This window comes from Manis javanica, chromosome 5 (assembly GCF_040802235.1).
Source record: "Manis javanica isolate MJ-LG chromosome 5, MJ_LKY, whole genome shotgun sequence".
Classification (NCBI taxonomy): domain Eukaryota; kingdom Metazoa; phylum Chordata; class Mammalia; order Pholidota; family Manidae; genus Manis; species Manis javanica.
In genome coordinates, this window is record NC_133160.1 from 106,842,114 (window position 1) to 106,863,807 (window position 21,694).

Consider the following 21,694-nt stretch of genomic DNA (forward strand, 5'->3'; position numbering starts at 1 on the left):
AAACTATGATAGGTTGAACAAGGGTGGTATGAAGGAAATGGAGAGGAACCAGGAAAACATCTGTGTGTGTGTGTGTGTGCGCGCGCTTAATAAGAATCACGTGCTCCACTGTTATGCTGGCTCCATGGAGGATTTCAAACTGTTCCTTGTCCTCTCACCTTGGTCAAGGGCACAGGCCACCCTTTCATTCCACCACCACCCCTTGAGGTAGCTACACACCCATCTCCACCTCTAGGTAGTGCTTCTGGTTGGTCAACAAGGGTTGTACAGGGAGTGGCCCACATGAAGAGAGGTAAGCATGAGTAGCTGAAGGATGGACAGGCATGTGCCAATCACTGTCAGTTGGTGAACTTCAGTGAAGACAACTGACTCGGAGGCCCACTGGTGCTAGCAAGAAAGGAGGCTCCTCTGCAATTAGCTTGACATTTGTCAGACTGAAAATCTGTCTTCATTGTTCCTGCCACCTCCACTTTTTCCAGGCCACAGTAGTGAAGGGAAACTTGCTCCACAAAGAGTTACCTGAAGCTCTGTTTTACAGGGAGATCTAATAATTGAACGTTTGCAGTGTTGACTCTCTGTCTCTGAAGGAGTTGACTCTTGTCTATTTGTCTAGGGCAGGGACAGGCCTTCAAGGGGAAATGGAGAAGAATTCCACAAGATGGGGGAGATTGCATCAGTGAATATTTTCAAATATTAAGCAGATACATGCATATATGTACAATAGGAATAGAGCTAGAGCTGCTTTCATAGAACAAGAAATTAGTTCCCTTGCTCCATTCTGCAAACTTTGGAAATGGGGAGTGGAGTGGATGGGAGTCACCCTAAATTCTCACAGGCATGATTTGGGTGTAGTTCCACAGGACAGCAATGGTCAGGAAGAAAGCCACAGAGTGGGCTCCCCAAGTCCAGACAAAAAAAGATCCAAGCCAGCTCCAGTCTTCTGCCAACAGGGATGGCTGATGCTTGTCTGGCACTCATATTGCTCTCTTCCCTTGTAATGTTGGGAGCTTTAATTAATCATGCAAGGCTGCTGTTGATGTTATTTCTAATCAGGTTTCATCTGTGTAAACTTATTTTGCACATAAGGACAGGGGATCCCACAGTGACTTGCCTCAGCTCCATGCTGCATGGGTGTTCACCCCCACATCTAAAACCAGAGTCTATAAGGACTAGAAGATCATTTAAGGCCCAAGATTTTCATTTTACAGCTGAGCTCCAGAGAACTGGCTGCCCATGGTGACACAACCAATTGTTGGCATGAGAATCATCTCTTACTGTCCCCCTGACTGGTAGCTTTCCTGACAGGAGGCTGTGGAATGGAGTTTAATTGAACTGACTTGACTCCCGCAGGGACCTCCTTCTTACCCAGTATGTGCGGGCCTGTTGTGCCTATTTAAAATGCAAAATTGCCTTTTGCAAAGTTGTGTTTGTGAGTCCTGAATTTAAACTTGATCTCACTAACTCCCAATTAGGGGGAGAGCAGACTGAGCCAGTGCAAGCACTGTAGAAGGCTTTAAAACAAGGATAGTTCTGGTCCTTTCCAATACTGTATCTATAAGGACAAAAACTGCTAACAAAGGGCAGTCAAGGAGAGGTCAGCCAGCAGCCCTGGGGAATGGATGGCCCATCTGCCTCTTATTGGGTCAGACTACAGGCTGGCACTGTGGAGATAGGATCTACCAAGGCCAGTGGCCGAGGTGGCCAGACAAGAGTGTTGGATGCCTACCTTTCAATGAGTGCACTTGCAGGAGCAAAAGGGGAGGGAGAACATTAAGTGTGTATATGCAGTGCTGAGCTGCACATAAAAATTAGATTTACACAGTGATGGCTGTGGTCTGAGACTGCAGGGCCTGGTTCTCAGGGACCTGTTCTTCAGAAATGAACTGCCCAGCATTTGTTACTAACTTTGTCCTAGGCAGGGGAGTTTGAAATCTGGGTTGGATCAGTCCCTGGGCTGCCCGTCCCCACTGGCCTTCTTCAACAGGTCACTGGGCTTCAAAGATGGAGGCAGCCTGTGAGGGGAAAAGGGCAGGAAAAGATGTGGGGGAAGGTAACAGACAGTTGAGAGATGAGACAGGGTTTTATTAGTGAGGAGGCAGCCCCAGCTTTTTGAGGGGGCAGATCGGAGTGTTCTGCAGCTTGGTAAGCAATAATTGAGTGCCTGCTGTATATGTCAGGAATGATGCTAAGATACTGGGGTATCTAAGGTGACTGATGTTAGTAAGTAAACAAAGAAGAGGCCTCCCTTTAGGGGGCCCATACTCTACTCTGAGTGTAGGTTTCCAAGGCTCTCTTTTCCCCTAGGACCATTTGCTTCTATTCATCCCACATTAATCTTCAGCAGCCTGGGGCCTGCCACAGCCCCGGAGTGTATGTGTAGACTCAGGGAGGCTGGCCAGGCAAATTATGGAAATATTATGAAGCTGTTAAAAAGTAACTTAGCTCAACTATCCTTTTTTGAGGCCAGTAGTACCCTGATATCAAAGACATCACAAGATAAGAGAGTTAAATGACTATACTTAAAAGATCCTATTCATTTCATATGTTCATTTCATTTTTTCTCACAATTTATCTTTGCATATATGTAACTTTAAGGCTCTAGAGCCCATGTGTGTGTAAGCACGGCCTTAAAGCCTATTTTGTTTAACAAATACTTATTCATCATCACTATATAGCATTTATCTCATCACATTGAAATGATCTGCTTGAATCTACACGATATTCCTTTCCAGCAGCCTTCTTCTCTCATTACATCCCCAGCACCTTGCCCAGGCCATTCCCATAGGAGTAGGCGTTCAATACATGTTTGGGGAATTGCATGTCAAAACATGTTGATACCTTTAATATATGGCTGAACACACAAGAGTCCCAACAAAGGAATGGGGTTGGGGAAATTAATTTGAGGTGGTTTAGGTGGTGGGTGGTAGGAAGAGACAGTAATAATGGGAAATAAGGCTGGTAAGTAGGATGGAATCAGGTTGTAGTGAGCCTTAAAAGCCATGTTAAACAGCTGGAATCTAACTTTGTATCCAGTGGGAAGAGTGACGAGTATGGGGTCAACGAAAGGTCATTTTCACCTGAGTTTTTAAAAGAAAATTCTCATAAAGCCCATATGTGTATCAGTTAGAGGATTTTCCATTCCAAGTAACAGGAAATCTGTTTCCAATAAACTTAAAAAAAGGAATTTAGTGGTTTATAAAACTGAGCAGTCCAGAAGTAGGGTGGACTTCAAGCACAATTTAATCAAGATCCCAGCCTTACTTCTCTGTAATTGTCTTGGATTTGTCCTCCACGTGTTGACATTATCCTCAGATGGGCTCCTCTCATAGTTGTAAGATCAATACCACCAGGGCTGTTTGTTATTTCTCCAACTTTTAATGAAGAGTCCAAAGTTTCCGTCGGATTAGGCCAATTCAGGTATCATTCCCTCATGAAAAAATTCATGAGCAAGTGCCACAGAAACAGGATTAAACTGACTGGTATGAGACATGCAAGGCTACCCCGGAGCCAAGAGTGGATCAGTCCGCCCAGACTGGACGGCTACTACCCAGCGGGGGAAGCGTGGGAAGCTGAGGAGGGACCAGCAACATTCCCTACAATGTAACAAAATAAAGGTCTAAGGATAAGGAAGAAATTGATGAAAAAAGATGGCATGGGAAAATTTGCTTTACTTTATTACAATTGCCAAAATAGAATGGTATTGGTACAAAGTACCCAGAAATAAATCCAAGTTGATGTTAAAATTAGTCCGTGACAAAGGTGGCCATTTGATGGTGGTTTATTAAATTTAAAATACTGGCATAATTACCTGTCAAACTGAAAAGAAACCAAGTTAGATCCTCTACCTTACAACATAAATAAATTTTTTAATGTATCAGAGAAATAAAAGTAAGAAACAAACAAAACAATAAAAACATTTGAAGAAAACAGGAAGAATATGTGTATAACCTTGGGTTAAAAGAGACCTTCTCAAGTAAGACTGGAAACCCAGAAACTATATAAAAAGAAAAAAAAGCAGAGAAAGGAAAGAAGGAAAGGAGGGAGGGAAGAAGGAAGGGAGGGGGTAAGGAAGGAAGAGAGGGTAGGGAAGGATGGAGGGTAGGAAAGGAGGGAATATTTAACCTTAAAAGCTTCAAATAGTTTGTCCAAAACACAAAACCAAAGTTTAAAGAAAAGTGATAAACTGAAAAAAAAATTGTTAAATATATAACAAAAAGGGATTATTATCCCTATCATATGAACACCTCCTGAAAATTATCCAACAGAGACACAGTAGTCAGGGCAATGGAAAGAAAGCATCAAATAGGCAACTTTGAAATATCAAAATTGTGACAACCTTTTTCAGGAAAGAGAAATGGAAGTATCTATGAATGTAAAATATATATACATTTTGAATCAGAAACCTAGAATTTAGGAATTTATTCCAGAGATAAAAGCATAAGTACATAAGTATATATGGGCATTACATTGTTAATAGTGGCAAAAAATAGAAACAAACTAAACATTTAATAATATTTCATAAGCTGTTAAAAAATGACTTAGCTCATTTCAAATCAAAGGGAAGGGAAGTAATGAAATAGGAGCTTGACTGAGAAAGCAGCATCTACAGAGGATGTTTTGAGGATGGAGGAAATATGCCCATGTTTATAGGCCAAGGGGAAGAGACACTTTAGAGGGAGGGATTAGACACCCTTAAGAGCGAGTCTAGGAAGAGGACAGAATAAGAACTGGTGGAGTTAGGCTTGGAAATTAAGTGAGGACTTTCATGTTCTAAGAGGGGGACAGAGAGAATTAAAGAAGATGAAAAGATACTTTTTCATGGTAAGAAGTTTGAGCCTCCATCCAGGGGTGATGTATAAAATATTTAACAACCAGCACACACTTGCACCATGCACTGAAGCAAGATCCCCAGATGCCTCCTCAGTTCTGTGTTAACTCTTTCGTTGCTGCCCATAGCGAGGCCTCAGGGTAGGGCCACCATGCAGCAGGGTGGGGCCACAAAACTGTAGAGCTGAAGCAACATCTCTTAGAACTTTAAGAGACTGAGGGAAAATTATCTAAATTCCTCAAAAAGAGTCACTTATGACAAAAACAGTTATCACACTATAAAATGATTAATGTTTAGCTCTCTGATTCAGGAGATTCTTAAAAATCAAGTAAATAATGGGTGCCTTCCACAAATGTAATGCACGTTGACAAAGGTCTAAAAGGAGGGGACTGATTACATCCAACTGTTGTTACTTTTTGGCTTATTCATTTGCAGCAAACAATAGTTTCTTAGTTCAAATAAGGAGAATGGGGTTACTGTGAATTTCAGAACGCAGAATCTGGTGTTTATACAAGGTTCTCACTCTGAGCACCAGCCACAGACCTTTGCAGTTGTTCTGCTGGTGCAGGAGAGCAAGATGACAATACCAGCACTCAGGAGAATACAGGCAAGCGCCTGGGGAGTCCCAGATCACAGTCACCAAGAACAGAACATGGAAACCGTCACCAAGGTGTTCATAGCAACCTCAGCCTCTAAAGAAAGGCACCCTGTACTTATTAGTCCACATTTTGGAATTATTTTTCCCTTGTCACTCCAAAAACTGTGGTTCTCTAGCACCAGATCTGCTAGTCTGAGGGTCTCTGGCCCAGTGAAGCGAACTCTAAAGAAGTAATGTAGGTCCTTGATCTAGGACAAACTGTATGTGGCTGTAGTTTTCAAAATACAGAATTTTCTGACTGAAAGAAACCTTTTATCTAATCCCAGCCCTTTAGAGAGGAGAAAACCTCGGCAACCAAGTATTTAATGAAGCTTAGACCAACATTTAGATCCACGTGGATCATTTAATCCAGTATCCTTACTTCTAACTGACTTGACGGAAAGCTTAAATTATAATTTATATTCATATGAGGGAATTTCTTGACACATATCACTTATTTGTAATTCAGGTAAGATGTCAGAATGAGACATTCTCAGAGGTTTTAAGGTATAATATGGAATACATTATATCTGAAGATATTGCTGATATATTGACCCAGCGGGACTCATGGTATAGTCAGAAAACAGCCTTGTTCTCTCCATTATGCCAGTTCACACCTGCTCTGTGGGGCAAGCTGTTTTCCTGCCCCTTAAATGAATTAATGCATAGGCCCTATGACTTTGTGGGTCACTCTCAAATAATAAAAAAGGTCTCTGGTTATTTTTTACTCAAAAACACAATCTTGTTTCAGTAATTAATATTTTTTAAACAGTGTAATAATAAAAAACTCTTCAGTGGCAAAGGGGGGGAATGGAAGACTTCCTGTGTGTTTTCCCCTCCTGGCTGCCCAGCTCCCCCAGGGTTAGCATGCGGTGGGGAGCTCAGGAAAGGCATTGGGGGCTCCAGCCGGCAGCGCTTCCTCTGGCCGTGACAGCTCTCTCCAGCTGGCACTTCTCTCATGGGCACTGGCGCAGGTCTGTCAGAACCACCCTCACCACCACCACCCTGCAAGGGAATCTCCCCCTGTACATTTCCTGGCACAGGCACGTTCATTTTGTCTCTGACTGGCTGCCTTAGATTCTGCCCCAGATCCCCGGACACCCAGAGACAAACCTCTGGCTTCTTCTGTCTGGGTGTCTGCCGTTCTAAGCAGTCCTCTTGGGTAGGATCAAAGTCAAGCCCACACCATCTGTCTCACTCTCTTAGCTGTGTCTTCCGAGGGCCTAAATTACTTCCCCCATCATGGTCCCTACCCTGTGTTCAGGCCACTTTTGCCAGTTCTGGCCCTTTAGATTTCTCAAGCATGAGCCAGGCAGTCTGGGGTGTTCCCCAAACTGCAGGCGACATATCCCAAGCTTTCTGAGAGTCAGCCTGAAGTCTCTCATCAGACTTAAGGTAAGAGAAAAGCCCCCTCCCTTCACCCTCCCTGGCAGGTGCAAAGGAGGGACCTCCTAGAACACTGTAGCTTTGCAGAAACCTGTCAACACTTTCACACCTGAAAGGGTAAGGGAATACTCCTTTGCAAGTCTTACATGGTGGTCTTGAAGCTTCCCTGGAAGGTGAGAGTGGTTCATAGCTATTATCTGAGGCCTCTGTCAAAATGAAAATAAAATAATAGCTCTTAACATCCTGTTATCAAATGTATTCTCATTCTCTTTCTAATTACCCCTATAAGGTTTTCTTTAACAGGTAAATGTTGGTAAAAATCAAATGCCATTTCAACAAACTTTGTATGGTGGTATTGTTTACCAGAGATTAATTAAATTATCAGTGGTTGGAGAAGTGTTGGTAATTACTTGGTTATACAGAGTTTATTATATGGAGATTCACTGCAGTTTGACCAGCAGTAGGGACTCTCAGAATCCTGAGAGTGTTATTTATGAGTTGTGCTTCTCAAGTCTGTTTCCCAACTGAATAAGGGAAGTTATTAAATCGTAAACAACAAATTGGCAGACCAAGAGAAAGGAAGTAAGTACACATATAGAATTTCTTTGTAATTCTCAATGTTCTGTATTGGTTTCAGTTAGATAACTGAATATAAAATAGTTCACTTACATCAGAAAAACCGTCATCGTTACACCAGTGCTGTTTGTGGGTGAGATCTGCAGAGGGGGTGGAGCTACATGGTGTCAACCTCATGGGGCCTCACTGTGGTCCTGTGGAATGATCAGTCCCTGTATACTGGCCTCCATGCTTCCCCACAAAGTGGGGCTTCCCCTGTGACTGGCATCTATCACCAGGTCTTAAAATCTGTTTGTTCTGGACTTGGCCCTTTCCTCAAAACCTGAAGTATTTTGGAACCCTGGCAGTAGATCATCTAAGAATACAGGATGAACCTTTAGATAAATTTTTTTTAAGACAACCAGTTCTAGGATGGCATTTCAATCTTTCACTAATACATGATTTAAAATATCTAAGATCATCTTGAGTATATAGTGAACAAATTTAATGGGTGGGATACCAAGACCCAAGAAAGTAAGATTAAAGCATAGATAAACTTACGGTTTTTTGTCTTCCGTTCTCCTGAAGCTTCCCTAGAACTCTCAGGACATGACTGGAATGTGCGTATAGCAACCAACTCTTCTTCATGGCCAGTGTTTTATCATAATACTCCAGCTGCCATTACCACTGTCGGGAATATAATTTATTTCACTCTTTCCATTTATTTGGATGAACTTTTACAGATGAAGGTGGCAGTGATAGTGCTGCTGACAAATGGCACAGAGCCTGCTATCCTCACACATTCAAGTTGGTTTCTGAAGCAAAAGTCAGCCTGGCTATAAATGAAAATGTGAATATTCTAATAAATTCAACAATGCCAGGGTTCTCAATCCTTCCATAGAGAAAAGGAAAAGTAAGGACACTTTACAAATCAGGGGCCCTTTTTCCAAGAAAGGCAGTGACTTACTCATGGCCAGATCAGAATCACCTGTGACTCTGTAAAAATACCCATGTCGGGGTGCACCTCTCCTCTCACCTTACCCCCAATGCTGAGTGGGGGTCTGACTCAGGAGTTCTGAGGTGGACCCAGACATATATATATATTTATATATTAAAGCCCCCTCTGGTGATTCTGATGTGCAGACAGAGTTGAATGGGACCGCTGATTATTTGGATGGATCGAGAAATTTTTAAAGAGTCGATTGGAAGAAGGTCTAGCTAGAGGGCCCCTTCAGCCATCACAGAAGTGAACGGCATTGAGGGGATGGAGTGCAGGGGTGGTCAACACCTCAGACCTGGGGTTCCTTCATGAACTGACCTCAAGCTATCCTTAACTTTGAGGGAGTCCCAGATCACTCTGGGAATCTGATGAGAACTACAGTTACTGTCCTCAGAAAAAACATGTAGACTCTAACTCCCCTACCCCCCAGAATTTAGCACATACTTTCACGGGATTCTAGATTAGAATAAAGTTTTTGTTTTTGCTGTTTCAACCAGGTGGATAACAGTCCCATTCGTTGTGGTGAGGAAAACAGAAGCGACCAAGCCCCTAGCCTCAAGAAGTTCACAGTCCAGTAGCCAGAAGAAAACAGGAACAAACCAGTATACACATAAGTAGGGAATAATCACCAGATCTGTGGGGGAAAGGAGAGTTCTGGAATGTTGAATTGGAGAATTTGAACCGTGTGCTTTGAGAGACAATAGATTAAAAGAGACAGTTGTGGTACAGAGCCCCCACCCCCCAAAAGAATGGAAGTCAGCCTAAGGAGGTCCTACTGCGGAAGCCCCCAAAAGGCTGCGACTGGAATTGAAGTTAATGGTGAACGTGTGATAAGAGTGTCATTGATCCACTCTACTGCTAGAGGTCATTGTCATTGTGCTACTGGTAGGTCGAGGTCTGGGATGGGGGAAGCTATTAAAACGCCAATGAATACAGTTTTATAACATACTGAGGGGACACCGGGAAGAAGAGGGCAAACTGACGCTCGCGGCCTTGGAGTCCGCTGTCCATTGACAGGGTCAGAAGTTGGCCCTGTGTTTGGTCTTTACGATGAAAGAAAACCGCGGGAGAGCGCTGAGTGGCGGAGAACTACATTCAGCCAGTGGGCATGAAAATGAATTTTAGCTGCTATGTGCGAAAACCCTAGGTGTGCGGACAGAAGGGAGCCAGCCAGAAGGTGACAACAGGTCAGGAATAAATAACCACCGGGCGGAAGATCCCAGATTCAGTCCTTCCTTTTGTTGGGTGAGGAGCGCCAGGCAAACGCGTCCACAAAGGCTTTGGAAAGAAGCGGTTCGACCGTCCACAGTTGGCGCCAGCCGCGGTAACTATCAGGGGCCCCGATGGGCGGGAGAGCCGGAGGCCCGGGGGGCTCAGCTCTCGCTGGGAGGCCTCGCCGCGGCAACCCCAGAATAAGTCGGGGGCGGGCGCGGCGCGGGGGGAGGGGGCCGGGCGCGCGGGCGAGCAGATCCCACCCCTTCCTGAAGGAAGCGCCCTCCTCGCCGAGACTGCCGCCGCCGCTGCTGCCGCCGCCGCCGCAGGTCCCGGCCCCGCGAGGCGCCCGCGGCCCTGCCGCACCCGAGCAGGTAGGCGCGGCGCTCGTGGCGCCCCCTCCTCCTCCCGCGCCCGCCGGGCAGCCAGGGGGCGTCGGGCCCTGCTCCGCGCCCAGCCCGGAGGCGGAGACCAGGGGCGGTGCGCGCTGCAGCGGGGCTCCGGCAGCGGGGTACTCCCGGCCACGGGGCCCTGCTCCGCCCCGACCCCTCCCCCGAGCGCCCCGGTGCGCAGCGGCCCGCCCGACCCCCGCGGGCGCGCCCCGCGAACGCGGCGCCGGCGGTGTGCCGGGTCCCGGCCGGCTCTCCCGCGCCCCGAGCGCCCAGTCGGCGCGCCTCCGTCCCCGCCGCAGCCGCAGTGCCGTCCGCCGAGCCTCTGCGCCGCCCGCCGGCTGTGGCTCGGGTCCCGTCCTTTGACAGGTGTTCCCACCCTCCGCCCGATCCGAATACCCAGGGTTTTTATTGAGGGGTGGATGCCGGTCGGAAGCGACCCCAAGTTTGGCTTCCCGGTCTCTGCCATCCGTCGTTCGCTTTACCGTTAGCCCAGTCAGGCTGGCTCGGGAGGCTGGGGTCGGGAGGCAGGCAAGAACTTGCCGTGCCCCGTGCGCCCGCCCTCCACTCTAAATGCAGTCTCGCTTTCCATTCCCAGCTGCACACTTGGAAAGAAACGGGATTTTCAGTTTCTCTGTGGAGGCAGCGGGCGGGTTACCAAGGCTATTTGGTCATCCATTGCAATAAAGTGATTAGCTCTGGGTTATGGAGAAAGCCCTTGTTCAGCGGTTTTGTCTAACTTAAATCGAGAATGGGGTTTTCTCCAATGTTAAATTCCTATTTCTTTTCTCTCTACCCATCCCTCATCTACGTCCACTCCTAATTCCACAGCATTTTATTATCCTAAACACTTAACTGATATTTTTGGTCAGGTTTATTCTGGCCAGACGGTCTTTCCCGGCTGAGCTAGGACTGTGACTACAAACGTGAGAACATAACGCAGTTGGGATGGAAGCCTCTCTCCTGCAGTGAACCTATTCCGACTTCCTACATGCGAGGTCCTGTTAGGGAACCAAATGCACTAATGATATATTTAAAAAGAAAAGTTCTTGGATCTATTACAATAACAAAGCCAAACGGTAATAATAGTTTCTGCTTTTTTATTTCCCTGCTTGAATCAAAAGTAGGTTTTTAATAATGCAGGGCTGTAACTCCATTCTGGGCTGCAGTTAGTTCATCCAAAGCAGAGGCGATGTATAAACCCCATTGTAGCAGTTAAAAAGTTGACCTACTTCAAGTTTTCAAGGAAAAAATGTTAGGCTTATATACGTGATATTTGCAGATAAAGAATTTCACAGTCTCAGCTCGCATGCGTTAAAGCCCAGACATTTTTTTCTATGTGTCGTAGAGACACCATGTTTCCAAGATTGGCTGGAGCTCTTATCTCTTAATGAGCTAGAAATGTGAGTTTAATCTTCAAGACATAATCATAGGAATTTTAATGGTGGGTTCTTTATTTATACATTATTGAATAAATGTTTTGCAAGCTCCCAAGTTGGAAGCTCAAAAACTGGACATGGTAAATAAAAGGATAAAAAGAAGCTTTGCTGACAGTGACTACTTAGTAGATGTTATGACATTGAACAAACATATTAAAGTGTTTGGAAAATGCATGTTTATTATAATCCACCATTAGCTGAAGGCAATCTGGATTATTTAAACTGACATTAAAGTGTCTTCATAGAAATTGCTTAATTCAATATTTCTCATAAAATGCCTTTCACAGGTTGCTTTGTGGGGGCAGTAGTTTGCTCTGTGGAATAATTTTTTGGCTTATGTTTTAGGCTTTGTAGTAGTACTACCACAATCCTGCTTACAACAACCTTGCAGATTTTTTGTGCTTACCTTACCTGCTTCGTGATCATCCAGAGGAACAGCACTTTGCTTTACACTGTGTGTGTGCCCGCTTTGTTTTCCCTGGGCCCTAAGCACACCACCACTGCACAGTGGCGAATGAGCAGGGCATTCTGTTGTCATGAAAGAGGGAAAACTCGCTGGCCTCTGCAGTCTTAGCCATTGGTTGCTCTATAATCTGGCCACTAGGGATCATTTCAGTAACCAATTAAGCAAGATAGACACTGACAACATAATGTATCACCTCTCAGTCTTCCCCTTCACCAGAAGAATCTGCAGCCCTCCAAGTCCACACTACAGTGGTGATTAGGATCTGTGAGGCTCAAATGAGATGTGTAATAATTTTCTCAAAATGCGATGCAAAGACCAAGTGTTACTGAATCTGGGTCTAAGTTCATGAAAAGGCTAGGAATAGACCCAGGTGGGAAATAAAGAGTTTCCGTATCCTAAGGGTAACAAAAGAACTGCATCCTCACTTATTTTAACTGTAAGTTTTCTTCCTGAATCTGATGGTACCACATAGCTATGTTTTTTTCATAAGTTGCTCTCAGCACTTTCAAACTAGCTCATAACTTTAACAATGTATTGTTATCACCAAATATAATTTCTTGGCATGTTTGTATTTTGAAAGATAACTTGTGGTAATGGTACTTGAGATGATAATGGAGTTTGGGGGACAACAGCCTTCAAACATATTGTCCCCACATATTGTCAATATTCTACATCAAGCCAGCTCTGCTAGGCAGGGCATGAACTCTTGCCAAGTGAGAAGTGAACAGTTTTCTTCTAGCATCTGTAAATGGCCTTTCTGTAGATCAATGCAGTCCAGTAAAACTTTCTGCAGTGGTGGAAATATTCTATAATCTGTCCAATGTAATAGCCATGAACCATGGCTATTGAGAACTCGAAATGTATCTAGTGCAACTGAGGAACTGAATTTTAATTTTAATTTAATTCTAATTAATATAAATAGCCACATGGGGCTAGTGGCTACCATACTAGACAGTGCAGCTATGAATTCCTTCCATCTGTTCCCTGCAGAGATAACATTTAATGGCAATTATCCCTTAAGTTAGAAAAAAGTGGAAATTGGCATTCTTAAAACCAGGAATTAAGGTTTGACTGTAATCCTGTTGTTACACAACACATGTGTATTTACTCTGAAGAGGGTGTTTTATGCTGAAGTTCAATTCTAGTCTAACAGTAAACAGTTTCCCGTTTTAGTGTAAACATGTCTACTGGCCACAAAAATAAGTGTCACCCAGGGTTATTTAGGTGTTTGGCTCCATGTATCTGTGTTCTTGAGCTTGGTTGAATTGAATTTGCTCTCAATGAATTATAGAAACATTTATTCTTAAAGGTGGTTTCCGCACTTCTTGATTGTTCAAGGGGAGGGAGATTTGGAGAGGTAGGAAGTTGATGGTGAGCACAGCCTTTCCCCTCTCCCTCTCCCGCAGTCGCAGAGACCCTGTGAAGTCTGATGACTGGGTACCCCGGCTGCATGGTGCTGAAGCCTCTGGGCCCTCCTGGTCTGCTTTCTTTCCCTCCGGCTTCCAACCCATATCCTCCCACTCAGCCCAGCCCCTAGGGATGAAATCCACCTAAAAAATAACCTACCATTATTTTGGTAAAACCATTAAAATGGGATTTTACTTATCATTTACCATGTTGTTTCAATTTTTAAACTAATCTGTTTGATTAAAAGCATTATTTTGACCATTGAGAAGGACACATTTCTAATCAGACTTTTCCATAAGACATCGACTCTCATATTTTCTGAGTGGCTATCCCTCACCCTACCTCAGTACCTAGGATACTCTCCTGAGGCTAAAGCTCAGGGTCCTGGGGGTCCCCCTTCTCTTGTGGGGCTCTCCCTTTATCAGTTATTTAGAAATTTGTCAAATGTGTTTTTTTGCATACTAAAATATAAATTAAATTCACCCCCAAATTGTCTCTGCCCTGAAGGTGTTAACACCCTACCATGACATTTCCCAAATTAGTGTCCATCCTACAACGGGAATGGGGATAGTTAGATAAATTTAGGAACTCTTCCATATAATCCTTTTTTTGGTGTGGGTGGGAGGGAGATTGACAGTATATGACAGTGTGGTAAAGCCTCTAAGATGAGATACATATATTTATTTAACTTTTTTATTATTAATGTTTTCCAAATAATTTCTCACACAACACTTACAGTATTTTTCAAGCTACATGTCATGGATTATGAAACCAATTTAGCAAGTTAGGATCAGTATTTTTTTTAATGAAATGGAATATATAACAATCGAAATTATCATTGTGCATCTCTCTTAGTGAAGGTTACTAGTGTTTGATAAAAGCTGTTTGGTTCTCCCATGCGTAGCACATACAAGGCGACAGGAGAGTGGTGATTAAGAGCACTGCAGAAACAGGACCTCTGGCTTCAAATCTTGGCTCTACACCACCCAGCCATATAGAGTAAGCACTACATAAGCATGGCCATTATTTATATAATTACCATATATATGCATGTGTATATACTGGGTCATGCTGCAAAATACTGCCTGTAGAACTAGGCTTGGGGCCCGCTTTGGGAAACACTGATCTAAAATATAATGTAATAGCTAATAATAACAAGCAACATTACTGAACATTTATCAAAAGCTCTGCTGAATGCTTTACATGTATTTTCTTGTTTGTTTCTCACAACAGAGGTGTTGCCATGATCCCATAGTACCTACATTCCATTGAATCACAGAGGCAGAATCTGAACCCCGTACAGTCTGCTGACAGAACCCATGAGTTCAACCACCTGTTCTCCCATATTGCAATGCCATAGTGATACATAAGTGGACATCTACAGACCTGTGAGACTTAAACTGCACAGCATTGCACAAGTGCAAAAATGAGCTGATGACAGTTGTTTTCTGTGTAAGACAAGGCCTGACAGGTGAGAGAGGAGTCATTGCACATTTTGACCAGAAGAGATCTCACTGCTGCCAGCCTGTGGCCTCTGAAGGTTAATGCCACTGGACAGGCAGCCTGGTGCCCAAAGTGTGCCCCAGAGATGAACTGCACATTGTATCTCCAAGCTCAGTCCTCTTTCCATCCTAACCACTTCCTAACTTCAGCATACTGCTTAGCAGGAAATAGTTGCAAATGGTCTAAGTAGATATGTCCAGCCCATAAATCCCCCACTTTTTACTACATTTTAAATTATTTGTTTTTCAAAATCACTTCTTGCCTGTGCTTCCTTATATATATACATATATATACATGTATATATATATATATAATTGACATGTAACATAAGTTTCAGGTGTACAAGTTCATGATTCAAATTTGTATATATTTCAAAATGATTACCACAAGAATTCTAATTAACATCCATTGCTACACAGAATTTTCTTCTTGCAATGAGAATTTTTAAGATCAATTCTCTTAACAACTTTCAAATATACAATACAGCATTAACTATAGTTACCATGCTGTACATTACAGTCCCAGGATTTATTTCATAACTGGAAGTTTGTATCTTTTGATTTAATTTTTAATATGATAAATGGAAGACAACGTTGTTTTAAGAATTTTATATAAGAAGAGATGTCTTAAAATTGAAGCTAGAAATCTTTTTTTTTTTCTCCAGTGCAATCCAGAAAGTAAAATTAATTTCATTTTGGAAATAGATTTCAGTTTTCCTTAAAGGTCAAGCTAAATATAAGTGATCTTGTCTATATACTGTCAGGTAGAATAGAAGAGGCAACAGGCTTGTTTTCATGGTTATTACTTTTCTTTAAAAAGTACAGGGCCTGAAACTAAAGAACAAATCAATAAATTATAGTCTATGCTTATAATGCAATATTAGAAGCCATCAAAATTGTGTTTTACAGAGTATGTAAATAGTCAAAGTATTCTTTAACTACATCAAGGAAATATTTATGATATAATAGTAAGGTAGAAAAGTAGATTATAAAGCCAAAAATGCCATAGGATCCCAACTTTAGGAACAAATTATCAGATGTAAATAGGATGAGAAGGTATATACCAAAATGTTAACAATTATCTCTAGACAGTACAATTATGGCTAATTATTTTTGTATTAATAAGTTTCTGCATTTGAAAGATTTTATTCAATGGGCATGGATTATTTCTACAATAAAAACGAATTCTAAAAAACAAAAACAAAACAAAACAAAAGGCAAATTGAAGCAAAGACTGGGGTCTCATAACAATTCATTGTCTTAAGTTAAATATTGTACCCCAGTGACCTATTTCCGACCACTGCTATGTAAAAGAGACCACCCACATTTTCTCAGAATCATTTATGAAAATCATATGGACATCGAGGATGTGAAAAACTCCTTTTATAGTAAAGATCCCAAAGAGCAAATAAAGTTTGTGATTACTAAAAGCTGAAAAAAAAAAACAAGTACAGGGCCTGTGTCTAACATACTACAAGTCCTTAAGATACCCAGATTTTGTTCAAGGCTGCAGAATCCTCCATCACTGAAGACAGTGGTACAGACCCTCTCTGTGGAGTACAAAGGGGTGAGACGGGGTATGTTTGACAAAACAATGGACAAGTGTAGACAAAGCTTAAGCAGTGATGATAATTAACTTGCAGTAGAGGAAATTAGCCTATAGTTTAAATGGTATTACTTAACTCCAAAGTAATTTTAATGAATTATTTTGTTTGTCAACTGAATGTAAATATAAATGTCTCTAAAAATTGCATAGCCTTACTTTTCATCAAGCATTTCATTTATTAACGAAGTAGATTTGTTCCTTTTTTTTTTTTTTTTACATTTTGGGTGATGTAGCTGCCTAGGAAATAAAATAATGATTGGATGTTTCAAGGCATAAATTTAAACTGACTGTGCATAGCTAAAATGGGTATTATATTTTTTTTAACTGGGTTCATTAATAAAGTAGTCTTTCAGATTATTTTTCATTCTACCGATTCATGAGTTAAAAGATATTAAGAAATGTTGATAGCATTGTAAAGCATGCAGATAGAAATATAATGTTTTTCTGAATTTGAGTGTTTGTAAATTAGTATTAGAATTCTGTAATGTAATTGTCCTGGGAATTCTAATGGAAATATTATCTCCTGGAATTTCTAAGTTCTTCTTTTCACTAAAACTTCAGGTATATTTACATAGAAACATTAGTAACTAAAATATACCTACATGCAGTAGTGGAAATAATAACTTACCGATGACTCTTTCTTCTTTGTGGTATTGTTCCCACATAGCCTAGGCTTCAAAAGTACATCATTCTGAAAAATTTTTCACTTTTGTCAACTATGGCACAGTGTTCAGAAGAGCCATATTTATCACACACTGTAATTTTAGCAGCTATTAGTATTGTTCTTGAGAAAGCTGATTATCTTTTCTATGACATTTTGATTGATATTTTTCCATTTTAATTTGAGCTTATATGTGGCATAGACATTGATTTATATGAAAAGGAGTGGGTTGCCATTTGTATATCAAAGTTTTGATTGTATATGCATGCATGGTGTAAAAATAAAGACAAGAATTTCCCATTAGCTGATTTGGGAAAAGGATACTGTTGGGATCCAGTAGTGGCACATTGTGATCTTTTAAGATCAGGCCAACGAACCAAGTGAATGTTCCCTTACAGAGCCATAAATTAGGCAATTCGGAAATGATCTTCTTTATTAGCTATTGGACATTTGTGAATTCCTGAGCATGGTCCCTGGCCAAGCGTAACTTTTTTTTTTCATTCATTCATAACCCATTCATTCATAACTCATTTCTCTTCATTCATAACCCAGCTTTTAACTCATTTTATCACATGGGAAAATAAAGAGGATTATTCTCGATTGATAACTCTCCTCTATTGAGCATCTAAGAGCTAGAAAGAGCCTTGGAATGTCACATAATTTAATTTAGAGTCTTGCATAAACCATAGTCATCACAGAGAAATGACGTGTAGACTCCATTCTACTTCTAGTCTATGAATATTTTACATTAGTTCTTGACATATTGTTTATCCAGGCTGACTTAATAGGACTCTAATGTTGAACCTAGGCTCACTTCATCCTCATGTATCTCCTGGTTTGCTGGCTTTTTGCATATTTACCTTGCCTTGCCAGTTAAACCATTGTTTCTTTGTATGTAGAAATTATGTAATTTTTTTGTGTTCCACTGGGTTGTCTAGTACACAGTTGACAAACTATTGTGCAAATGAAGTTTTATTGGAACACAGTCATGCCTGTTCGTTACACATCACCTGTAACTGCTACTGCACTACCACCACAGACCTGAATAGTTAAATACAGCACATCTGGCTCGGGCCTGTAAAGCTGAAAATCTCTGTCAGGCCCTTTCTAGGAAGAGTTTGTCCACCCCGTTCATATGATACTCTTACAGGGTCCTTGAAGAAAATGGCCTCTTACAAATTATATATAACTAATTGCTTTCTGTAGGGACAGATGTTACCTCTGAATGCTAAATGAATGACAAGTATCTTCTCTCTTCCTATTGCACTGTCCACTGGCTGTGAAAGAAGGTGTCATCATCTTAGGCTTAGGTGTCAATACAGACCTGGGTCACTATCTGGATAACCTTGAATATGCTACTTAATCCCTTTTCTTTGCTTCCTCCTGTGCAAAATGAGGCTAAATATGGTACCTACTATTGGGAGGCAGTTCTCCATGCATCCCATGCATTCAGACAGGTCTTACAAAGAGAGGCACTCACTGTCCTTTTGCTCTGGACTGCCCTGTCAAGGATGTTTGTGTCGTGAACACTCTTGGATGATAGAGATGGCATTGCCCTCAGAAGCAAGTTGCAGGCATGCTCACTTCCAGGATAAGAACTTGACCACCCCCAGGCAGAGTTCCTCTCCAGTACATGCTAACTCATTATGGGTGCAGATGTCAAATAGTGCAGATGTCAAATAGACCTCTTTGTGGCACCCTGTGGGAATTAGGGCTGGGGAAGTGGTGCAAGAAAATGGTTATAGTCCAGCTACTGCTCTTGCTGTGGGTAATAAAGTCCTTTGTCTCTGACACAGGAGTTTTGTGTCTTCTGCCAGCCTGTCTGAAACTGTAGAAGGGTGATTTGGGCAGATAGTATAAAATCTGAGACCTTTCACAGTTCTTGGACACCTAGTCTATGGGGTTATGATGAAACTGGGATAAGGTAATGAATAGAAAACATTTAACACAGTGCCTGGCATATAGTAAGTGCCCCCAAAATGTTAGTCATTAATTATTGTCTAGCTGGCTGTTAAATAACCCTGCAATGTGAAGTTGAGTCCCAGTTTTGTGTGGACACCTTATATCTTAAGGTAGTGTAGTGGTTTTTCAAACTGTAGGTCACCAGGGCTGTGAAAACAGTTAATAGATTAATTTTTTAATGAAACAAAATATAATAGAAAAATAAAGAAAATATCCATGTGCAAAGTATGTAATAAGGATAAATATTGATTTGTAAACCTTTTAGTTTCAGTTATATGCATCTATATCTATACATTGGGTTGTGATATAAAGTTTTTTTATTGTCACAATCAAAAAAGTTGGATACATACATGGAATTGTTCAGAAAAACTTTTGTTCATGAGAGCACACAATTCCTTTCTTAGCTCTCATTCTGGAAAATGGATACAAAAAGCCACTCTCACTCATCTAGGTGTGGTGGCTGAGAAGAAATGACCAGAAATTCAGAGTTCATCTGCTGTATGCCATGTGGCTCATTTGCCCATGATAAGCAGAAAATGAACATAACCAACCCCAAGTTATTTTCTGAAGAAAGGGATGTTTTTTCATGTTAGCACTATTTAATAGAACTTTCTGTGGTGATGGAAATGTTCTATTTCAGCCACTAGCTATTCAGCACTAGAAAATTCAACTGAAGAACTGAATTTTTAATTTAAAAAAATTTAAGTGGATTAGTTTAAATTTAAACAGCCATGTTTGGCTATTTGTTGCATAGCCTTAGACTGAACACAAAGGTATGGTTTTACCCAGTACAATTAGATGTATGGTTTGGCTTCTGGGCCTCTCCTAAGGTACGGCACCTTTCCCCTGTGCTGCTCAGACAACAACCGACCCTTGGCCTTGGCTGGCTTGGGCAGACATTGGGGTGAAGAGTGTTTGAGGAGCTGCTACCTTGGACAGCGCCACACCCCCGGAGAAAATGTCAGGGAGCCAGGATGCAGAGGTTCTCAACCCTGGCTATACAATGGGATCATCCAAAGGGCTGTAAAAATCCAGGCTGCACCCCAGACCAATTAAGTCAGACAGTTTAAAAAAGCTTCCTGAATGTTCTATTGTGCTGCTGGCTGAGCAACATCAGGTGGGCAAGGCAGACCAGATACTTCACTGCTCAGTCCTGGCATCACAAGCATGCCTGTGGTCAGAGGGGCAGGAGAATGGGTCCGTGAGAGACTGTGGACCTTATTTTACCTTAAACAGAAAGACTCCAACGTATCTTTGGTGTTGGGTGCTGAACTGTTACCTCATCCAGTTGCCTGGCAAGAGGAGACCCCTTCCTCAGTGGAGCCAAAGTGAATTTGTGTATGACAGAGTTGAGGTTTGAAGAAAGAAAAATATAGGCTCTTATTGACCAATTCACATGTGCAGTGCTTTCCATTTATATATTCAGTAAACATTTCTGGAGTCCCTACTGTGTGTTTGAGATCTGCTCTGCTTGCCGGCCTCACTGGGGAATCTGACACGTTAACAGAGTACAGTAGGCACAGTAAGAGGGAGAAGAATCCTTGGGTATCTGTGAGCTCCCAAGAGGGGGGTAACTGTTTCAGTACAACTTTACTAAGCGATTTTTTCACAATTCCTTTATTTGTATTTTTTTAAGCTGTAAAATACAAAATTGCCATCTTAATCAGTTTTAAGTATCTAGTCAGTGGTGTTAAGTATATGCACTGTGTTGTGCACCCAATCCCCCAACTCTTTTCATCTTGCAGAACTGAAGCTCTGTACCCATTAAACAAGAACTCCCCATTTCCCCTTCCTCCGTCAGCTCCAGCAACCACTATTCCACTTTCTCTATGAATTTAACTGTTCTAGGTACTTCATATAAGTGGAATCATGTATTTGCCTTTTGTGATTGGTTTCTTTCTTTTAGCATAATGTCCTGAAGCTTTTTCCATGTTATAGCATATGTCAGAAATTAAGACTGAGTAATATCCCACTGTATGTATATACAACATATTTAAATGACTTCACTTTTGAAGAAAAACATATTAGTATGTGTAAAAATATGTAATATGTAAACACACATATATAAAAGATCATACATCAAAATGGTAACAATGGGTATCTCCAAACTGTGGGAATTTGAATACTTTTCGTCTTCTTGCTCCTGACATATACCTTCTAAAGTATTTACAGTGAACACACTTCCCTGTCATAAAAGCCAAAGGAGACAAACCTTCAGTAGCTCTACAGCCGAGTCCCCCATGACTGGGCACCTACCTAGAGCTCCCCTTTCCCCATTCCCTGCTTTCCCCATTATGCTCTGAGCACCTCTGTTTCCTGCACACACAGTAACTGGATGCCTCGGAGCCCCTGCCCAGGCCACGCAGCAGCATGAGGAACCTCCACACCCCTGAGGACTCAGCCCAGGCCATTTCCTCCTTGTGTACCCTCCACTGCCCTCAGGGCTGGGTCAGCATCCTCCCTCTGGGGCTCCCTAATTCCCTGTGCCAATCTCTGGTGTGTACTTGTTTCCTGATTATCTAAGACCTGCTTGGGGGCAGGGACTGTGCATTCATCTTTGTACTGGCAGCACTCAGCTCAGAGCCTGGCAAACAAGCTGAGCCACTTGGGGAGCCACCGGTTGGTCATTCAGAGAGGCTGGATG

The 21,694-nt window shown here is 42.1% G+C and overlaps 1 protein-coding gene across 2 annotated transcripts in view; it reads left to right on the top strand.

The window, feature by feature from the left end:
* The first annotated feature begins 8,995 nt into the window (after positions 1 to 8,995).
* TMEM150C (transmembrane protein 150C) overlaps positions 8,996 to 21,694 on the top strand; it is a 95,621-nt gene continuing 82,922 nt past the window's right edge. The window contains exon 1 of one of the 2 annotated variants that reach the window (XM_037021192.2): positions 8,996 to 9,730. The gene's annotated coding sequence lies outside the window, so the exon portion shown is untranslated. Of the gene's footprint in view, positions 9,731 to 9,893; positions 9,993 to 21,694 lie in introns of those variants that run through there. The other variant, XM_037021191.2, reaches the window with a different exon arrangement.